Source organism: Rutidosis leptorrhynchoides, chromosome 6 (assembly GCF_046630445.1).
Source record: "Rutidosis leptorrhynchoides isolate AG116_Rl617_1_P2 chromosome 6, CSIRO_AGI_Rlap_v1, whole genome shotgun sequence".
Taxonomy (NCBI): domain Eukaryota; kingdom Viridiplantae; phylum Streptophyta; class Magnoliopsida; order Asterales; family Asteraceae; genus Rutidosis; species Rutidosis leptorrhynchoides.
This window is the reverse complement of record NC_092338.1, coordinates 32,321,221-32,342,915: the sequence shown is the minus strand read 5'-3', so window position 1 is coordinate 32,342,915 and position 21,695 is coordinate 32,321,221.

The following is a 21,695-nucleotide window of genomic DNA, read 5'->3' as shown; positions in this document are numbered from 1 at the left end:
TTGCTTATCGTGTTGAAATCAAATAAGATTCAAGTTTAAATTTGGTCGGAAATTCCCGGGTCATCACAGTACCTTCCCGTTAAAGAAATTTTTTTCCCGAAATTTGAGTGAGGTCGTCATGGCTAACAATAAAAATATTTTCCTGACGAATATGAGCTGATAAATAGAGTTTTATCATTATTAATTAATACAGATAAAATAATTCGATTTTTCGAAGAGCACGAGTGAAGCTATCACAAAAGAGTGAAATAGGAAAAGTAAAGATTCGTCTTAACTTTTGACAAAGTCAGGGTTGAATTTAGAAAATGAGGTGCATCTTAACCTTTGACGTTGTCTTGGTTGAATTCCGGAATTCAAGGGATTTCAAAGAAAATCTTCGAAATCTATAAGATCTGATTCTTCGGGATTTATGGAAATTAAGATCTCTATAAATAAATGCGATGATCTGCCTCGATTGCTCGGTCCGGTATTTCCACTATAAATGAACTTCTTCCGTTCCATTACTTCCTACCACTCCCATTTTCTATATTTTAATTCATACTTTCAAATCATCAGTCAATATGCTCCACCCAGTTCTAATCCTTGATATCTTCCTAATTATCATTTCTGTCATCTTTCTTTTCAATCTTCCACCAGAAAAATCTGTTTACTTCTACTTCGCCCTTGGGGTTATGGTGTTTTTAGTTCTCCCGTGTCTTTATGTTGCGATAACATTGGTATACACGATTTGTAATTTATGTGATGTTATCGGCTTTATATCTCCCCTTTATATTTCAATGTCCCTATTTCTGTTCCCTATAATCATTGTCATCCACAGTTAATACTCCCTCCTATTTGCTGCGATTTATACTCCAATTTCTATTTCAGAGCTTTGTCCTTTCATTTCTTCTTCTTGCGATTAGGCATCTCTTGTAATGGTCCAGAATTCGCAGATATAAGTTTCAGAATGAACATTGTCAATGTTCTAAGAAGGAAACGGTAATTTCACAATCTGACTTGTCAAATTACCAGAATTCAAGGAAAAGATAGGACTATCAAGAAAACCTGTTATTGATATGTTCATAGATTAGACGGAATGTAAGAGTCGTGTAACATGGCACATGATGACGTTATGATCTGTGAATCATCACGTTCCATTTAGAAACTCAGCATGACTTACTGTAATATAATCACGTTGATCAAGTGTCATTATATTATACTAACTCATGTATCAATTTCCAACATTACTTCAATAACATTCATATTTTAAACTCAAAAGTTTACAGAATATAGAAACTAACAGTTTCTATATGATGTAACAGTGATAGTATTAAGAGATTAATGATTTCAGATAAGAATAGTTATGAAAATATCTTCAGAAATATGGAGGATATTTATAATGAAAGATACGATGATATCTTGGAATTTCAAATATCGAAGGATGGTGAAGAAAATTTGTCCGTAAGAGTTTGGAGTCAGAAGTAAGGTATTCGCTAAAGATTTCATCAGAAACAGAATCATCAGGATTCTTAATGCACAAGTTTAGTCCTTATGATTTGTTCAGAGACTCCTTCGTGGTTAGCTCAATCCGTTTTTCAGTTCCAATATTTCTGAGCTTACCAACATACTATTCTTTATTGTCAAACTTTTGACTGTTAAGGTCGTTTACGGTTGCTGTGATGACCCGGAAATTTCTGACCAAATTTAAACTTAATCTTTACCGTTTCTGACACGATATGCAAAGTCTGTAAAGTTGAATCTCAAAATTCTTGAACTATTCAATTACCCTTCGATTGTTCTCAACGATTTGCGAACAATTATATGTAAATAGATAACTACTATAATTTGAAAACGTAACAAAGTGTGGAGTATATGATACTGTGCATTAAACTTATTGGTTTCATTATCTGATTTATATATTTAACTACGAAGTTAAAAGATTATGCCAAACGATTGAATGAAAAGATATTTATTGAGTCCCTTAGGATTATGATATTATATGTATAACGAGGCGATAATTTATAGAAGTAAATGACCAAAACACTCGAAAGTTTAAGATACACTTTGAGCGATATAGTTTATGGATAATTTAAGGCTATATTTTGACAAATGTACGTGACACGAAACGTAAAATGCAAGTTTTCTAAATGTACGAAAGGACGTTCGAAAAACCGGAACCGGGACATAAGTCGAGTGACGACGTATGACTTATCGGAGCAAAAGTTACAAGTCCACTACGCACAGGAATAAAATATAATATATAATTAATTAATTTAAATTATATATATTATATATATTATTATTAAATTATGTCGACAAACAAAAAGTTAAAACAATGTGAGCTGGATCAGAGGGCCATGCGATCGCATGGTCTTGATGCCCAAAAACCATGCGATCGCATGGTGGGCTGGGACAAGTCAGATAGTATAAAACGCGAAGCCAGTGAACGAATTCAATTCATATCTATCTCTCTGCTTTCCATATTTATATTTAAATTTATATTATTATTATTATTATTATTATTATTATTATTATTATTATTATTATTATTATTAAGATTAATATTATTATTAATCTTATTATTATTAATATTATTAATTAGTATTAAACATAAAATACTATGACGAGGTTATAAGCGTGTCACTTTCAAAATGGTTTTCAAGCGGGATAGAGCTAAGGAAATTATGGGTTATTGCCAAGGAGGTTATGGGTAATGTTCAGGGGTATATTTGTGAATCAAACCTAGTGTTTATCATCTCGGTTACGTCTACGTACTTTCCTACAATATTGAATCTCAATACTGATACGTAAGCACTCATATTTTATCTTTTATATATTAATTGTGTATCCATGTCTAGTGCTCGAGTATATATATTTATACATGCTTGTATGCTAAAATTTGTCGCTAAACAGTTTATAATGAATCACAAATTAAATACATATATTACTGGTAAAAGGTATATGATATACATGTTTTTGGAAAGCTGGCGAAAAATCAATGACTTTTCATTTAGATATCGAATAGTTTCGATGAACGGATTAAAAGATATGATCAACTGAATTATGATTGACGTTAATTGAAATTGCTTTTAAATCTGCAATTAAGATTTAAACAACTTGTTTACGAGATTGATAAAATGGATTTTTTAAATATTAACAACCGAGTAAATGAATCCTTATATAAGGTACGTCTCGTTTTGTTGAACTATTGTCAAAATTGACTTTTTGAAATGACTACGGATAACTTTTGTATGTCGGTCTCGAGCATTAGGATTGTGATACACTATGACTTGACCTAGCTTGATAGACATTTATTGACCAACATATGTTCTCTAGGTTGAGATCTACGATTATTTGATATTCCGAGTTTCGGTCACATTACGATGAACAACTTTATGTGCTGCTAAGGTGAGTTTCATTGCTCCCTTTTTAATTGCCTTTGCAATCTATATTTTTGGGCTGAGAATACATACAATTTATTTTAAACACAATGGATACAAGTACATACTAAATTCTACACTGAGTTTGAACCGAAAATCCCTTAGCTTTGGTAACTAGTAGCTGCCAGTACATAGGATATGGACTGGTGGGCGCGAATAACAGTATATGGATCCATAGGGCTTGACATCCCCGTCCGAGCTAGGGAAACAACTGAAATCTTGTGATCCACTTTTATATACAGATTATGCGAAACATTAAAACTATGAACTCACCAACCTTTGTGTTGACACTTGTTAGCATGTTTATTCTCAGGTTCCTAGAAGTCTTCCGCTATTTGCTTATATGTTAGACAAGCTATGTGCATGGAGTCTTACATGACATATTTTTCAAGGAAACGTTGCATTCACCAAATCATCACCATGTATCTTATTTTGACTGCATTGTCAACGGAAGTATCATTGTAAACTATTATATTATGGTGATGGTCTATATGTAGAAATCATCAGATGATGAAAACCTTTGATTTAAATATTCATTTATGGTGTGCCTTTTCAAAAGAATGCAATGTTTACAAAATGTATCATATAGAGGTCAAATACCTCGCAATGAAATCGATGAATGACGTATTCGTCCATATGGATTTGGAGCGATCGTCACAGTTGGTATCAGAGTGTTGGTCCTAGTGAACCAGGTCTTGTATTAGTGTGTCTAATTGATAGTTGTTAGGATACATTCGTAAGTCTGGACTTCGAGTGTGTCTGCATGTCAAAAGTTTTGCTTATCATTTCTTGTCGGAAATTACCTGCTTATCATTCCTAGTCTAGACACGTCTTACTGCATTGATTGCATGAATTGTGTATAGAAAAAATTCGTATCATAGCGTATCTGCTAATTCATATCTTAGCGTATATGTTACTATAAACTTTATCTGACAGCTTTTGAAAGTTCCTTCGTAATTTACGGATCCCTTGTATTATATATAGGTATTCTATGTAATTAGAATATCATCCGATATCCAAAAATCATTTCATATCAAAAATCCTTTATCCAAACCGTGTAAGATGAATTCCGCATCTAGTTTGAATTCCTCAGATTCCGATAGCTATTCTGATATGGATTTCCACTCGAGCTCCGAAAGCAGCATAATTGGAATGAATCAACCAATTAGCCATCATCTATTCTGGATGAATTGGGGATGGGTTCGTAATCTACTTAATCAGTGGAGGCAGGAAGAAGGCGATCCCTTCCATCCACCACATTCACCTCTTGGCGAAGAACCTGAAGCACTTACCGGCGAACCCGTTCGTAACACCATTTTCACCCTCATTTCCATAACAGCTCGCAACGACTACGTAATATCCAATATTGTAAATCTTATTCATCCGCTTGTCCGAACCGCCAATCATCCGGGGGTAGTAGAAGAAGTCAACAAGCTTCGTGCTCAGGTAGTGGCTTTGGAGAATATGGTGCAAGGGTTACAAACACCAGCAGCATAACCGGTACCACCATCATCAACACCAACAGTATCATTACCACCACCAACAAAACATCCCCATCACATGCCTCAACATCACAATCTATACCTCGAATATCAACATCATACGCACCATAGATACCAAGGAGTACCAACAACAATAAACGATGAAGTATTGATTCATAACTTCATCCGAGAAACATTCTACGGCAATTATGTAATTTCTAAAGTTTAGAGATTATCTATTCTAGCCTTAACCATAAATCAGATAGAGTAGAAACCCTGATCGGAATGGTGTATGATTTACAAGCTAGACTTGTTATATTACAACATCAACAGTACCGTCAGCATCATCAGCACCGTCAGTACCGTCTGCATCGTCAGCACCAGCAGCATCTGCTACATCACAAGCTCCGCCAGTTCAAGAAAGCACTGTGGACATCATTACAAATCAATAACGCGTATATTGTATCAACGAGTTATGAAATATTAACTCATTCCCTCTTAAGAGTTTATATGTATATCTTATATATATAAATTTTGAAACCATCATAAATCTTTTCGTACTAAGCTATTATGTATGAATTGAAAAGGGGTAAATATTACTCGGTTAAATTCATATTATTAATATGCTATGATGTACATCCTTTATTAACAACTTAACCATCGTTAACTACAATCTCTATTTCAACTCAATGAAATCCATTTCATAATAAACCAAGTGTATTATTTAATTACATAATTGATTTTACATTTTTATTTTCGATGTACTCGAAACTTTCCAGAAAACATCATCTGTGCCTTGTAAGGTTCACAAGAATTCCACGAGCATCAACATCCTTCACCGAGAAATATCAATAAGAATAAATAATGAAGTATTGATTTTATTAGTGAAATACCCCGCAAAGATTATGTAATCTCTAATGTTTTAGAGATTATTCATTTCTAATTCAAGCCGAAAGTCAAATGAGTTTAATATGATATTAACTCATTAAATCTGTATTACATCTGAAGAAAATATACATACATATATTTTCATAAAGACGGTAATAAAAATTCTTTTGTACAAAATATTACTTGTGAAATCTTTAACGGGTAGGTAATACCCGGGGAAATATATAAGTTCACAATTAATATGTTAAATTGTACATTCTTCAACTTTGATTCAAAAAATATTAACAATGCTCACAACGATATACAATCGTTTTCATACAAATTCAATTACATATTCTGATATTGATGGATCAGAATCCAAGTCATAGCTCTGAACCGGTGAAATCATTCTTAGATCTCTACATCTTTCAAAGCTATACTTTGACTTCAAAACTGTGCAAGATCCTTTAGCATTATTATTACCGAAAATAATCTTGCAATCCTTTTCAAAGTATCCAGTTTTACCACACTTCCAACAAGTCAACTTCGACTTTTCAGATTAGCCTTATTATAACCTTGACATATACATTTTTGTCACTGGAGAACCTTTTATGTTCCACCACAATAGCAGTAAATTTACCAACAACTTCATTTATCCTTGACCTTCCGAAAAATCCTTATACTCATTGAAACCCTATCATGTACTCCTTCACATCTTGTAACAATAATTGCCATACCAACTACTGGGAATTAGCAATCAGTATTTTGAATCTCGCAGCATTTTCTACGACAACAGTTATATATAGATAACATCTATCTTCTAGACTTACATACTTCGAATGTAAAGTTACTGAAAAACACCCCAAACTGTGAAACTAGTCCTCCGAATTTTGAAAAAATGCTGATGAAGCAACATAAACTGTAAACGACGTTAACAGTCAAAAGTTTGATGATAAAGAATGATATGGTGGTAAAGCTGAGAAAAAGAGAAGGTTTGGAACTGGAAAACGGATTTAACAGACCATGAAGGAGACAAAGGACAAATACAAGGACCAAACTCTATATTCAAAGAATCCAAATGATTCAGTGTCTGCTGAAATCATTAACGAATACCTTGCTCCTGACTCTAAACCTTCACAGATAAATCTTTTTCATCATCCTTCGATATTAGAAATTCTAAGATATCATCGTATCTTTCATTATTAATATCCTCGATATTTCTGAAGATATTTCATAACTATTCTTATCTGAAATCATTCATCTCTTAGCAATATCTGTATTAAATCATAAAAGAAACTATTTTAGTTTTTTAATTCTGAAATCTTCAAGTTTAAAATATGAATGTTTTGAAGTAGTGTTGGGAACTGAAGCATGAATTAGTATAATATAATGACACTTGATCAACGTGATTATATTACAGTAAGTCATGCTGACTTTCTAATAGAACGTGATAAAGGTTCACAGATCTCACCCTCATCATGAACCATGTTACATAACTCTTTCATTCTATTTAACTTCTAAACATATCAAGAAAATATTTTTTCTTGATGATTCGGTCTTTTCCAGATATTCTGGTAATTTGACAAATCAAGATCGTGCCATTACAATTTCCTTCTTAGAATATTAACTATATTCATTTTAAAATCCATACCTACGAATTCTGGACCATTATTCTCTTGAATTGAAGGCGGGAAGAAAGAACGAAAGCATGAAGCTCTAAAATATAACGAAGAATATAAAGCCCGATAAAAACACATAAATTACAAACCATGTATATCAATAAGTATTGCAACGTAAAGATACGGGAGAACTAAAAATACTATAAAGCCAAGAGTATAGTAAAAGTGAATAGATTCCTCCGGTGGCAGATGAAAAAGAAGAATGATAGATATGAAAGTTAGGAGTATATCAAGAATCAGAACTAGATGAAGCATTTTCACAATCTATTAAGAAGTGTTAAATAATGAAGAAGAGTATAGGAGTGGTGAAAATAAATGAAACGGAAGAGGTCAATTTATAGCGAAATATCAGACATAGCAATCGAGGCAGATTACGCATTTAATCAAAGAAAATACTAATTTCCGCAAATTCCGAAGAATCAAATCTTATTTAGATAATGAAGATTTTCTATTCCTTAAATTCCGAAAATCAGTCGTTACTACGTCAAGAGTTAAAATGAATCTCTATTTCCTCATTTCACTCTTTTACGATAACTTCTTTCACACGCTTCGAGTAATCAAATTATTTTATCCATATTATTGAATGGTGATAAAATTCTATTTACCAACTCATATTCGTCATGAAAACATTTTTATTGTTAGCCATGACGACCTCACTCAAATTTCGGGACGAAATTTCTTTAACGGGGAGGTACTGTGATGTCCCGGAAATTTCTGACCAAATTCAAACTTAATCTTTAACATTTCCAACATGATATGCAAAGTCTGTAAAGTTGAATCTCAAAATTCTTGAACTATTCAATTACCCTTCGATTGTTCTCAACGATTCGCGAACAATTATATGTAAATAGATACCTACTATAATTTGAAAACGTAACAAAGTGTGGAGTATATGATACTGTGCATTAAACTTATTGGTTTGATTATCTGATTTATATATTTAACTACGAAGTTAAAAGATTATGCCAAACGATTGAATGAAAAGATATTTATTGAGTCCCTTAGGATTATGATATTATTAAGGGTCTCTGTTGTGAGGTCCACGTTGATTTGGGAGATCATTCATGTTTAACGGTATTCGAAATTAATGGTAAAGTGTTTGTTTAAATAACGTAATTTGGACACATACAATAATAAGGAATATTAACTGTTAGAATTAGATATATGAATAACTTGCAAAATGTATTTTAAAACGTGTTTATATATATATTAGATATATTTGATTTCAAATTAATTAAGGAAACGATTGTTACGCTCTCTTATCGATTCGATTGAAATTTAGATATGTCATATAGTACATAAAGAAGTAATAAATGCTAGTACATAAATGAACTACTTAGTTAAGTTTTAAAATAAAAACGTGATATGATATAATAAATTTGAGATTAATTTAATTATAAAACGTTTTGAGTAAAAAGGATACTATTATATATATATGTATATGTATATATAACGAGGCGATAATTTATAGAAGTAAATGACCAAAACACTCGAAAGTTTAAGATACACTTTGAGCGATATAGTTTATGGATAATTTAAGGCTATATTTTGACAAATGTACGTGACACGAAACGTAAAATGCAAGTTTTCTAAATGTACGAAAGGACATTCGAAAAATCGGAACCGGGACATAAGTCGAGTGACGACGTACGACTTATCGGAGCAAAAGTTACAAGTCCACTACGCACAGGAATAAAATATAAAATATAATTAATTAATTTAAATTATATATTTTATATATATTATTATTAAATTATGTCGACAAACAAAAAGTTAAAACAATGTGAGCTGGATCAGAGGGCCATGCGATCGCATGGCCTTGATGCCCAAAAACCATGAGATCGCATGGTGGGCTGGGACAAGTCAGATAGTATAAAACGAGAAGCCAGTGATCGAATTCAATTCATATCTATCTCTCTGCTTTCCATATTTAAATTTAAATTTATATTATTATTATTATTATTATTAAGATTAATATTATTATTAATCTTATTATTATTAATATTATTAATTAGTATTAAACATAAAATACTACGACGAGGTTATAAGCGTGTCACTTTCAAACTGGTTTTCAAGCGGGATAGAGCTAAGGAAATTATGTGTTATTGCCAAGGAGGTTATGGGTAATGTTCAGGGGTATATTTGTGAATCAAACCTAGTGTTTATCATCTCCGTTACGTCTACGTACTTTCCTACAATATTGAATCTCAATACTGATACGTAAGCACTCATATTTTATCTTTTATATATTAATTGTGTATCCATGTCTAGTGCTCGAGTATATATATTTATACATGCTTGTATGCTAAAATTCGTCGTTAAATAGTTTATAATGAATCACGAATTAAATACATATATTACTGGTAAAAGGTATATGATATACATGTTTTTGGAAAGCTGGCGAAAAATCAATGACTTTTCATTTAGATATCGAATAGTTTCGATGAACGGATTAAAAGATATGATCAACTGAATTATGATTGACGTTAATTGAAATTGCTTTTAAATCTGCAATTAAGATTTAAACAACTTGTTTACGATATTGATAAAGTGGATTTTTTAAATATTAACAACCGAGTAAATGAATCCTTATATAAGGTACGTCTCGTTTTGTTGAACTATTGTCAAAATTGACTTTTTAAAACGACTACGGATAACTTTTGTATGTCGGTCTCGAGCATTAGGATTGTGATACACTATGACTTGACCTAGCTTGATAGACATTTATTGACCAACATATGTTCTCTAGGTTGAGATCTACGATTATTTGATATTCCGAGTTTCGATCACATTACGATGAACAACTTTATGTGCTGCTAAGGTGAGTTTCATTGCTCCCTTTTTAATTGCCTTTGCAATCTATATTTTTGGGCTGAGAATACATGCAATTTATTTTAAACACAATGGATACAAGTACATACTAAATTCTACACTGAGTTTGAACCGAAAATCCCTTAGCTTTGGTAACTAGTAGCTGCCAGTACATAGGATATGGACTGGTGGGCGCGAATAACAATATATGGATCCATAGGGCTTGACATCCCCCTCCGAACTAGAGCACTAGCCTTTTAACGGACGTGTGTTATTTGAGTTTAGGACACGTTGGTTTGCGTGTATTAAAACGAATGGGGTATTTATCATTATAACGTTAAAGCTTAGTTACCAGGGTGCTCTGTTACGTAGAATCTATTGACAAACTTTTGATAAACGTTTCTGGATGAAACAACTGAAATCTTGTGATCCACTTTTATATACAGATTATGCGAAACATTAAAACTATGAACTCACCAACCTTTGTGTTGACACTTGTTAGCATGTTTATTCTCAGGTTCCTAGAAGTCTTCCGCTATTTGCTTATATGTTAGACAAGCTATGTGCATGGAGTCTTACATGACATATTTTTCAAGGAAACGTTGCATTCACCAAATCATCACCATGTATCTTATTTTGACTGCATTGTCAACGGAAGTAACATTGTAAACTATTATATTACGGTGATGGTCTATATGTAGAAATCATCAGATGATGAAAACCTTTGATTTAAATATTCATTTATGGTGTGCCTGTAACAGACTGAAACCCGGGCTAGTTGTAAGTTGCCTATTTTGCCCTTAGGGTTTGTGCTTAGTCTTAAGTGCTTTTATTTTAATTATTTTCTTAGTGTTTTATTATAATTGTGTTGTGACCAGTTTGTGACAAGGGTCCCAGAACAGGTTGGTTTATTTAATTTGGACTCCGTTAGGACCGCCTAAGGAGATACGAAAGGTTATCAGATAAGATAACTGGTAAATACCCGTTTGATATGGGGTATGGGTTTATAACCCATTTATATGTATGTTTCTGTATGTTTCTTCTCATTTTCCTAAATAAGAAAATAAGTACTCCGTACCCAAACTTCATCCCTTCACAAACCCTAATTGAATCTAAGTCTTAAATTGGATTGTGAGGCTTTAAGGATTGATTCATATCATCTTTGTGATCATTTATCCAGGTTTGTTAGCTTGAATTCGTGCTTTAATTCATAGAAATTGGGTTTTGGGTGTAAATGGGTTTTTGATGAATTTTTAGCTTGAATCTTCATATTATGTGTTTGTATGTGTTAATTGATGTTAGAAATAGGTTGTATATATGTTTAGTAGCTTCCATGTGCTTAAAATTTGATCAAAAACGCTCAAAAATCGAGTTTTTGGGGAAAAAAATCACGAAATCAGCGAATGTGTTCGAACCAGTTGCTACAGTATTTTGCTACAGTACCTGAGTTGCTACATTACCGAGTTACTACAGTGCCACTATTTGCTACAGTACCTTTTCTGAAATTGAAACGGGCGTAACTTTCAAAACGTAACTCCGTTTTTGATGAATAAACTATTGTTAGAATCGTAATACAGAATACTTTTCAATGGTGAACTTTTAAGAAACTAGATCAAACTGTTTTTAGGCCAGAAAAGGAGTTTTAGTGTGTATATCGTGTTTTGCACGCACCTGTATGCCATTATTGAATGGAGTCATGATGTAGACTCGTAAAATTATGAATATATGGTGTTATGACCTAGTTAATTGTATGAAATGATTATATTATTTATTGGATATGTACATTAACTTTGTTTGTGTTGTTCTCAGGTTATAAGGACAAGGAGGAAGCTCAGAAATAATAACTGAGCAGTTGCTGGTAATTGGTAAGTGGGTCTGTCTCCGGATAGAGTTTAAGTAGCATATCATGCTACTGTGGTTGACTCTTTTACCATGCATAGTGTAGAAATTGCCATGTTAGAATAATATAGTATGCCTGATGTTGTATATGAATTATGTGTACACTGTGTGAATGGCACCAGTCGGGCTTAGGGAGACTGGGGACTCGAGACCGTGCCTAGGAGAGGTTAGAGTCCGTATGAGGTCAACCGTGCCTAGGGGAGGTTGGGTCCATAGGCTACTGATTGTGGATTATAGTGTGAACGATGCATCCCCTGCATCTGGATAACTATACTGTGAATTGAGTAGCAGGGACTATCGGTAGACTCAAGTCCGATCAGCTAAGAGTCGTGTGCTCGTACAAGCCGCCGATCCTCGTATTGTCTTATTGTATGCTAGTTGGTAGTTAGCATGTGTTGTTGTTAGTATATAGCTTGTGTGTGACTTAAGCTATATCTGTTAGATAGATTCCATTCACTTAGCGGTGCGCTAATCCCCCACATATTCTCCCCTTGCAGGTTTACGTACTGCTAGTCGGGATGGGTGCTGTTGCAGAAGACATGTTTGACAACCCAACTATGATGTGGACTTTTGTATAAATAATGTTTTGTGATAACGTAACACCGTTGTGTAAACTTAAACTTAATTACTCAGATTAATGTAATGACACGACTTATAGTGTGTTTGTTAATAAAGTCTTCCGCTGTGTTTAAAAAAAAAAAATAATAATTTGCCGGTGTTACAAGTTGGTATCAGAGCATGGTTTGGCAGCAAATACGTGCGCGTATTTTGTTCCCAAACCCTGAGGCAAGTCAAACATGTCTGTGGGAGTGGGGGCTAAGTGAAAATAGGATATACGTGTGTTAGTTGTGATTGAACTAACTGTTACCCACTAAGATTTTGTGTGAGATGTTTTGTAGCACAGGTATGGCTGATAGAAACGCAACTGGCCCCTCCAACCCCGGAACATTCAGAGCACCAGAAGAGGGTGTTTAGTCGGATGATGATCAGAGTAGTTACATCCTTCAGTTAGAAAGCAAGCTAAAAGAGGCTGAGGACAAAATTAATGAGCTTGAATTGGCGAGGCATTCTGGAAATGATGATACACCACCTGGATTCCCAACTGCGCAATCCCAAACGATACCTAATGTGCCCCAGAACCAGTTTCAGAATCAAATACCTAACCAATATTATATACCACCACAAAACACCTTTACTTACCAAAATCCCATGATGATGAATCCATACCAAATGCAAATGTTCCAACAACCTTACATGCAACCATCCAAAAGGTGTACTTATAAAAATTTTCGTGATTGCAAACCCTCCGAGTTCTCTGGAAGTACTTGTAGTGACCCGAACTTTTCCATGTTTATATATATTAATTGTGATTGATATTTACATGATTAAATGTTTCCAACATGTTAAGCAATCAAACTTGTTAAGACTTGATTAATTGAAATATGTTTCATATAGACAATTGACCACCAAAGTTGACCGGTGATTCACGAACGTTAAAACTTGTAAAAACTATATGATGACATATATATGGATATATATATATAGTTAACATGATACTATGATAAGTAAATATATCATTAAGTATATTAACAATGAACTACATATGTAAAAACAAGACTACTAACTTAATGATTTTTAAACGAGACATATATGTAACGATTATCGTTGTAAAGACATTTAATGTATATATATATCATATTAAGAGATATTCATACATGATAATATCATGATAATATAATAATTTAAAATCTCATTTGATATTATAAACATTGGGTTAACAACATTTAACAAGATCGTTAACCTAAAGGTTTCAAAACAACACTTACATGTAACGACTAACGATGACTTAACGACTCAGTTAAAATGTATATACATGTAGTGTTTTAATATGTATTTATACACTTTTTAAAGACTTCAATACACTTATCAAAATACTTCTACTTAACAAAAATGCTTACAATTACATCCTCGTTCAGTTTCATCAACAATTCTACTCGTATGCACCCGTATTCGTACTCGTACAATACACAGCTTTTAGATGTATGTACTATTGGTATATACACTCCAATGATCAGCTCTTAGCAGCCCATGTGAGTCACCTAACACATGTGGGAACCATCATTTGGCAACTAGTATGAAATATCTCATAAAATTACAAAAATATGAGTAATCATTCATGACTTATTTACATGAAAACAAAATTACATATCCTTTATATCTAATCCATACACCAACGACCAAAAACACCTACAAACACTTTCATTCTTCAATTTTATTCATCTAATTGATCTCTCTCAAGTTCTATCTTCAAGTTCTAAGTGTTCTTCATATATTCTACAAGTTCTAGTTACATAAAATCAAGAATACTTTCAAGTTTGCTAGCTCACTTCCAATCTTGTAAGGTGATCATCCAACCTCAAGAAATCTTTATTTCTTACAGTAGGTTATCATTCTAATACAAGGTAATAATCATATTCAAACTTTGGTTCAATTTCTATAACTATAACAATCTTATTTCAAGTGATGATCTTACTTGAACTTGTTTTCGTGTCATGATTCTGCTTCAAGAACTTCGAGCCATCCAAGGATCCGTTGAAGCTAGATCCATTTTTCTCTTTTCCAGTAGGTTTATCCAAGGAACTTAAGGTAGTAATGATGTTCATAACATCACTCGATTCATACATATAAAGCTATCTTATTCGAAGGTTTAAACTTGTAATCACTAGAACATAGTATAGTTAATTCTAAACTTGTTCGAAAACAAAAGTTAATCCTTCTAACTTGACTTTTAAAATCAACTAAACACATATTCTATATCTATATGATATGCTAACTTAATGATTTAAAACCTGGAAACATGAAAAACACCGTAAAACCGGATTTACGCCGTCGTAGTAACACCGCGGGCTGTTTTGGGTTAGTTAATTAAAAACTATGATAAACTTTGATTTAAAAGTTGTTATTCTGAGAAAATGATTTTTATTATGAACATGAAACTATATCCAAAAATTATGGTTAAACTCAAAGTGGAAGTATGTTTTCTAAAATGGTCATCTAGACGTCGTTCTTTCGACTGAAATGACTACCTTTACAAAAACGACTTGTAACTTATTTTTTCGACTATAAACCTATACTTTTTCTGTTTAGATTCATAAAATAGAGTTCAATATGAAACCATAGCAATTTGATTCACTCAAAACGGATTTAAAATGAAGAAGTTATTGGTAAAACAAGATTGGATAATTTTTCTCATTTTAGCTACGTGAAAATTGGTAACAAATCTATTCCAACCATAACTTAATCAACTTGTATTGTATATTATGTAATCTTGAGATACCATAGACACGTATACAATGTTTCGACCTATCATGTCGACACATCTATATATATTTCGGAACAACCATAGACACTCTATATGTGAATGTTGGAGTTAGCTATACAGGGTTGAGGTTGTGTGATAACCCGGAAATTTCTGACCAAATTTAAACTTAATCTTTGTATAATTAACATTTCCGACACGATAAGCAAAGTCTGTAAAACTGAATCTCAAAATATTTGAACTACTTTTATATATTTAAAAACCCTTCGATTGTTTTCGACGATTCGCGAACAATTATATGTAAATAGATACATATATACTATAACTTGAAAAGGTAACAATGTTTTAATTGCATGATACCGTACATTAAACTTATTGGTTTATATATCTAATTGAATATATATGATTTAAAGTTATTTAGTAAACGATAGTAACATTCGTTTATTGATTCAATTGATATTCAGATAAGTTAACTAAAGCGTTTAAGATGAACCAGTAAAACACTAATTTGCTACAGTATTTTCAAATTGCTACAGTACCCAAAATGCTACAGTGTTTGCGAAAATCACTATTTGCTACAGTGAAATTGACTTTGCTACAGTGACTTTGCTACAGTGAACACTATTTTAAAATGTATTTTAACAAATAACGAGACGATAATTTATAAAAGTAAATGACCAAAACACTCGAAAGTTTAAGATACACTTTGAGTGATATAATTTAGGGATAATTTAAGTTTATATTTTGACAAAGGTACGAGTCACGAAACGAAAAGTACTAGTTTTCTCAGCGTACGAAAGGGCGTTCGAAAAACCGGAACCGGGACATAAGTCGAGTGATGACACTTATCAGAACAAAAATTACAAGTCAACTATGCATGTGAATTTAATATAATATATAATTAATTATATAAATTAAATATATTATATATAATATAAAATTATGTCGACAAACAAGAAGTTAAAAATTTGTGAGCTGTCCCAGGGTTCCATGCGATCGCATGGCCTTGAAGCACAAATCCCATGCGATCGCATGGGGTACTTTTTCAGGTATGATTGCTATAAATTGCAGTTTTTGGCTCGAGATAATCACACACATACACAAATATAGATATACTCCGTAATATTATTTATTATTATTATTATTATTATTATTATTATTATTATTATTATTATTATTATTATTATTATTATTATTATCATTATTATTATTATTATTATTATTATTATTAATAAGATTATTATTAATCTTATTATTTTTATTATTAGTGTTATTATTTTTGCGATACAAAAATAACAATGTACATAAAATATTACGACGGAGTGCTGTCCAAGTAATTTTCAAAACGTGTTTCCAAGCGAGCTAGAGCTAAGGAAAATATGGGTTATTGCCAAGGAAATTATGGGTAATGTTCGAGGGTATTTTTGTGAATCAAACCTCGTGTTTATCATCTCCGATGCGTCTACGTGCTTTTCTACAATATTGTATATCAATATTAAACAGTGAGTTTCATATGATCCCTTTTACTCTCTACATTTTTGGGCTGAGAATACATGCAAATGCTTTATAAACTGATTTACAATATTTATATGCGTGAGTTTCATTGCTCCCTTTTTAATTGCTTTTGCAATCTATATTTTTGGGCCAAGAATACATGCAATTTATTTTAAACGCAATGGATACAAGTACATACTAAATTCTACACTGAGTTTGAACCGAAAATCCCTTAGCTTTGGTAACTAGTAGCTGCCAGTACATAGGATATGGACTGGTGGGCGCGAATAACAGTATATGGATCCATAGGGCTTGACATCCCCGTCCGAGCTAGAGCGCTAGCCTTTTAATGGATGTGTGTTATTTGAGTTTAGGACACGTTGGTTTGCGTGTATTAAAACGAATGGGGTATTTATCATTATAACGTTAAAGCTTAGTTACCAGGGTGCTCTGTTACGTAGAATCTATTGACAAACTTTTGATAAATGTTTCTGGATGAAACAACTGAAATCTTGTGATCCACTTTTATATACAGATTATGAGCAACATTAAAACTATGAACTCACCAACCTTTGTGTTGACACTTGTTAGCATGTTTATTCTCAGGTTTCCTAGAAGTCTTCCGCTGTTTGCTTAGATGTTAAACAAGCTATGTGCATGGAGTCTTACATGACATATTTTTCAAGGAGACGTTCCATTTACCAAATCATCACCATGTATCTTATTTTGACTGCATTGTCAACAGAAATGATGTTGTAAACTATTATTTATGGTGATTGTCTATATGTAGAAATCATCAGATGTCGAAAACCTTTGATTTAAATATTCATTTATGGTGTGCCTTTTCAAAAGAATGCAATGTTTACAAAACGTATCATATAGAGGTCAAATACCTCGCAATGAAATCAATGAATGACGTGTTCGTCCATATGGATTTGGAGCAATCGTCACAGTTGGTATCAGAGCGTTGGTCCTAGCGAATCAGGTCTTGCATGAATGTGTCTAACTGATAGTTGTTAAGATACATTAGTAAGTCTGGACTTCGACCGTGTCTGCAAGTTAAAAGTTTTGCTTATCATTTCTTGTCGAAAATTACATGCTTATCATTCTTAAGTCTAGACACGTTTTCCTGCATTTATTGCATAAATAGTGTATAGACAAAAATTCATATCTTAGCGTATCTGTTACTGTAAACTTTTCCTGATATCTTCCGAAAATTTCTCCATGATTTATGGAATTTGGTATTATATATACATATGTAAATTATGTATTGAAGAATACCAAACTAAATTCTATAATCTAATTCATATCAAAAATCATCTCCCTATTTATACAAGATGGATCCCGTATCTAGTTCAAACTCTGACAGCTATTCCGATATGGATATTCACCTGAATTCCGAAGACAGTGTAACCGGAATGGATCAACCAATTAGCCATCATCTATTCTGGATGAATTGGGGATGGGTTCGTAGCCTACTTAATTATTGGAGACAAGAAGAAGGCGATCCCTTTCACCCACCACATTGCCCTCTTGGCGAAGAACCTGAAGCACTTACTGGCGAACCTGTTCGAGACACCATTTTCTCTCTCATTTCCAGAGTATCTCGTTACGATAATATACTATCTCAAATTCTGGATCTTATTCATCCGCTCGTCCGAACCGCCAATCATCCCGGTGTAGTAGAAGAAGTCAACGAGCTTCGTGCTCGGGTAGTGGCTTTGGAGAATATGGTGAAAAGGTTACAAACATCAGCAGCATCACCGGCATCAACAGTACCACCGACAACAACGCCAACAGTACCATTACCACCACCAACAACATCCGCATCGCAAACCTCAACTTCACAATCTGTTCCACGAGCATCAACGTCATACGCACCGTAGTTACCAAGAAATACCAGCAACAATAACCGATGAAGTATTAACTCATTTCCCCTGAAGAAATTTTATGTATATTTAATATATATGAATTTTGAAATCAAAATAAATATTTTCGTACTAAGCTATTACGTGTGAATCTTAACTGGTAGGTACTACTCGGTTAGTTCATATTACTAATATACAATGATGTACATCCTTCATTAACGGCTTAATCATCGATAACTACAATCTCTGTTTCAATTCAATGAATTTCATTTCATAATAAACCAAGTGTATTATTCAATAACATGGTTGATTTTACACTTTCATCTTCGATGCACTCGAAACTTTCTAGAAAACATCATTTGCACCTTGCGAAGTTTGAAAGAATTCCACGAATATCAACACCCTTCACCAAGGAATATCAATAAGAATAAATAATGAAGTATTGATTTTATTAGTGAAATACTCCGCGAAGATTATGTAATCTCTAATGTTTTAGAGATTATTCATTTCTAATTCAAGTTAAAAATCAAATGAGCTTAATATGATATTAACTCATTAAATCTGTATTACATCTGAAGAAATATACATACATATATTTTCATAAAGACTGTAATGAAAATTCTTTTGTACAAAATATTAATTGTGAAATCTTTAACGGGTAGGTAATACTCGGGAATATATAAGTTCACAATTAATATGTTACACTGTACATTCTTCAACTTTGATTCAAAAATTATTAACTATGCTCACAGCGATATACAATCGTTTCCATACAAATTCAATTACATATTCTGATATTGACGGATCAGAATCCAAGTCAAGATTTAACGGGTGACATCATTCTTAGATCTCTACATCTTTCAAAGCTATACTTTGACTTCAAAAATGTGAAAGATCCTTTAGCATTGTTATTACTGAAAATAATCTTGCCATCCTTTTCAAAGTATCCAGTTTTATCACACTTTCAACCTGTCAACTTTGACTTTTCAGATTAACCTTATTGTAACCTTGACATATACGTTTTTGTTACCGGAGAACCTTTTATGTTCCACCATATTAGCAGTAAATTTACTAACAACTTCATTAATCCTTGACCTTCTGAAAAATCATTATACTCATTAAAACCCTATCATGTACTCATCCACATCTTGTAACAATAATTGCCATACCAACTACCGGGAATTAGCAACCAGTATTTTTGAATCTCGCAGCATTTTCTACGACAACAGTTATATATAGATAACATCTATCTTCTAGACTTACAGATTTCGAATGTGAAGTTTCTGAAAAACACCTTAAACTACGAACTAGTTCTCAAAATCTTGAAAAAATGCTGATGAAGCAGCAAAAACTATAAACGACCTTAACAGTAAAAAGTTTGATGATAAAGGATAGTGTGCTGGCAAAGCTCAGAAAAAGAGAAAGTTTGGAACGGGAAAACGGATTAAGCAAAGTATGAAAGAGGCTGTGGATAAATCACAAGGACGAAATCTGCCTTCAAAGAATCCAAATGATTCAGTATCTGCTGAAGCCATTAACGAATACCTTGCTTCCGAATCTAAACCCTTGCGGACAATATTCTTCATCATCCTCTGATATTAGAAATTCTAAGATATCATCGAATCTTTCATTATAAATATCCTCCATATTTCTGGAGATAATTTCATAATCATTCGTATCGGAAATCAATTTTATCCTTGCGATATCTGTGTTATATCATAAAAGAAACTATTTTAGCTTCTAAATTCTGAAACTTTCAAGTTTAAAATATGAATATTTTGAAAGTGGTGTTGGGAGCTGAAGCATGAGTTAGTATAATATAATGACACTTGATCAACGTGATTATATTACAGTAAGTCATGCTGAGTTTCTAATGGAACGTGATAAAGGTTCTCAGATCATACCCTCATCATGAACCATGTTACATAACTCTTTCATTCTATTTAACCTCTAAACAGATCAAGAAAATATTTTTCTTGATGATTCGGTCTTTTCCAGATATTCTGATAATTTGACAAATCAATATCGTGCCATTACAATTTCTTTCTTAGAACATTAACTATGTTCATTCCGAAATGAATGGCTACGAATTCTGGACCATTATTTGCTTAACTTAAGGTCGGGAAGAGAAAACGAAAGCATGAAGCTCCGAAATATAATGGAGAATATAAAGCCCGATAACAATCCCGAAATTACAAACCGTGTATATCAATGCGTATAGCAATATAAAGACACGGGAGAATGAAAAACACTATAACCCCAAGGTAATAGTAGAAGAAAATAACTTCCTCTGGTGGCAGATGAAAAAGAAGAATGAAGGATACGATAGCCAGGAAAATATCAAGAATCAGAACTGGATTAAGCATTTTCACAATCTATTGGGATGTATGAAATAAGAAAGAATATTATAGGAGTGTTGAAAATAAATGAAACGGAAGAGGTCAATTTATAGCAAAATTTGGGATGAGAATACATGCAAGTTTTATAAATGATTTACAAAATAGACACAAGTACGTGAAAATACATTCTATGGTTGAATTATCGAAATCGAATATGCCCCTTTTTATTAAGTCTGGTAATCTAAGAATTAGGGAACAGACACCCTAATTGACGCGAATCCTAAAGATAGATCTATTAGGCCTAACAAACCCCATCCAAAGTACCGGATGCTTTAGTACTTCGAAATTTATATCATATCCGAAGGGTGTCCCGGAATGATGGGGATATTCTTATATATGCATCTTGTTAATGTCGGTTACCAGGTGTTCACCATATGAATGATTTTTATCTCTATGTATGGGATGTGTATTGAAATATGAAATCTTGTGGTCTATTATTATGATTTGATATATATAGGT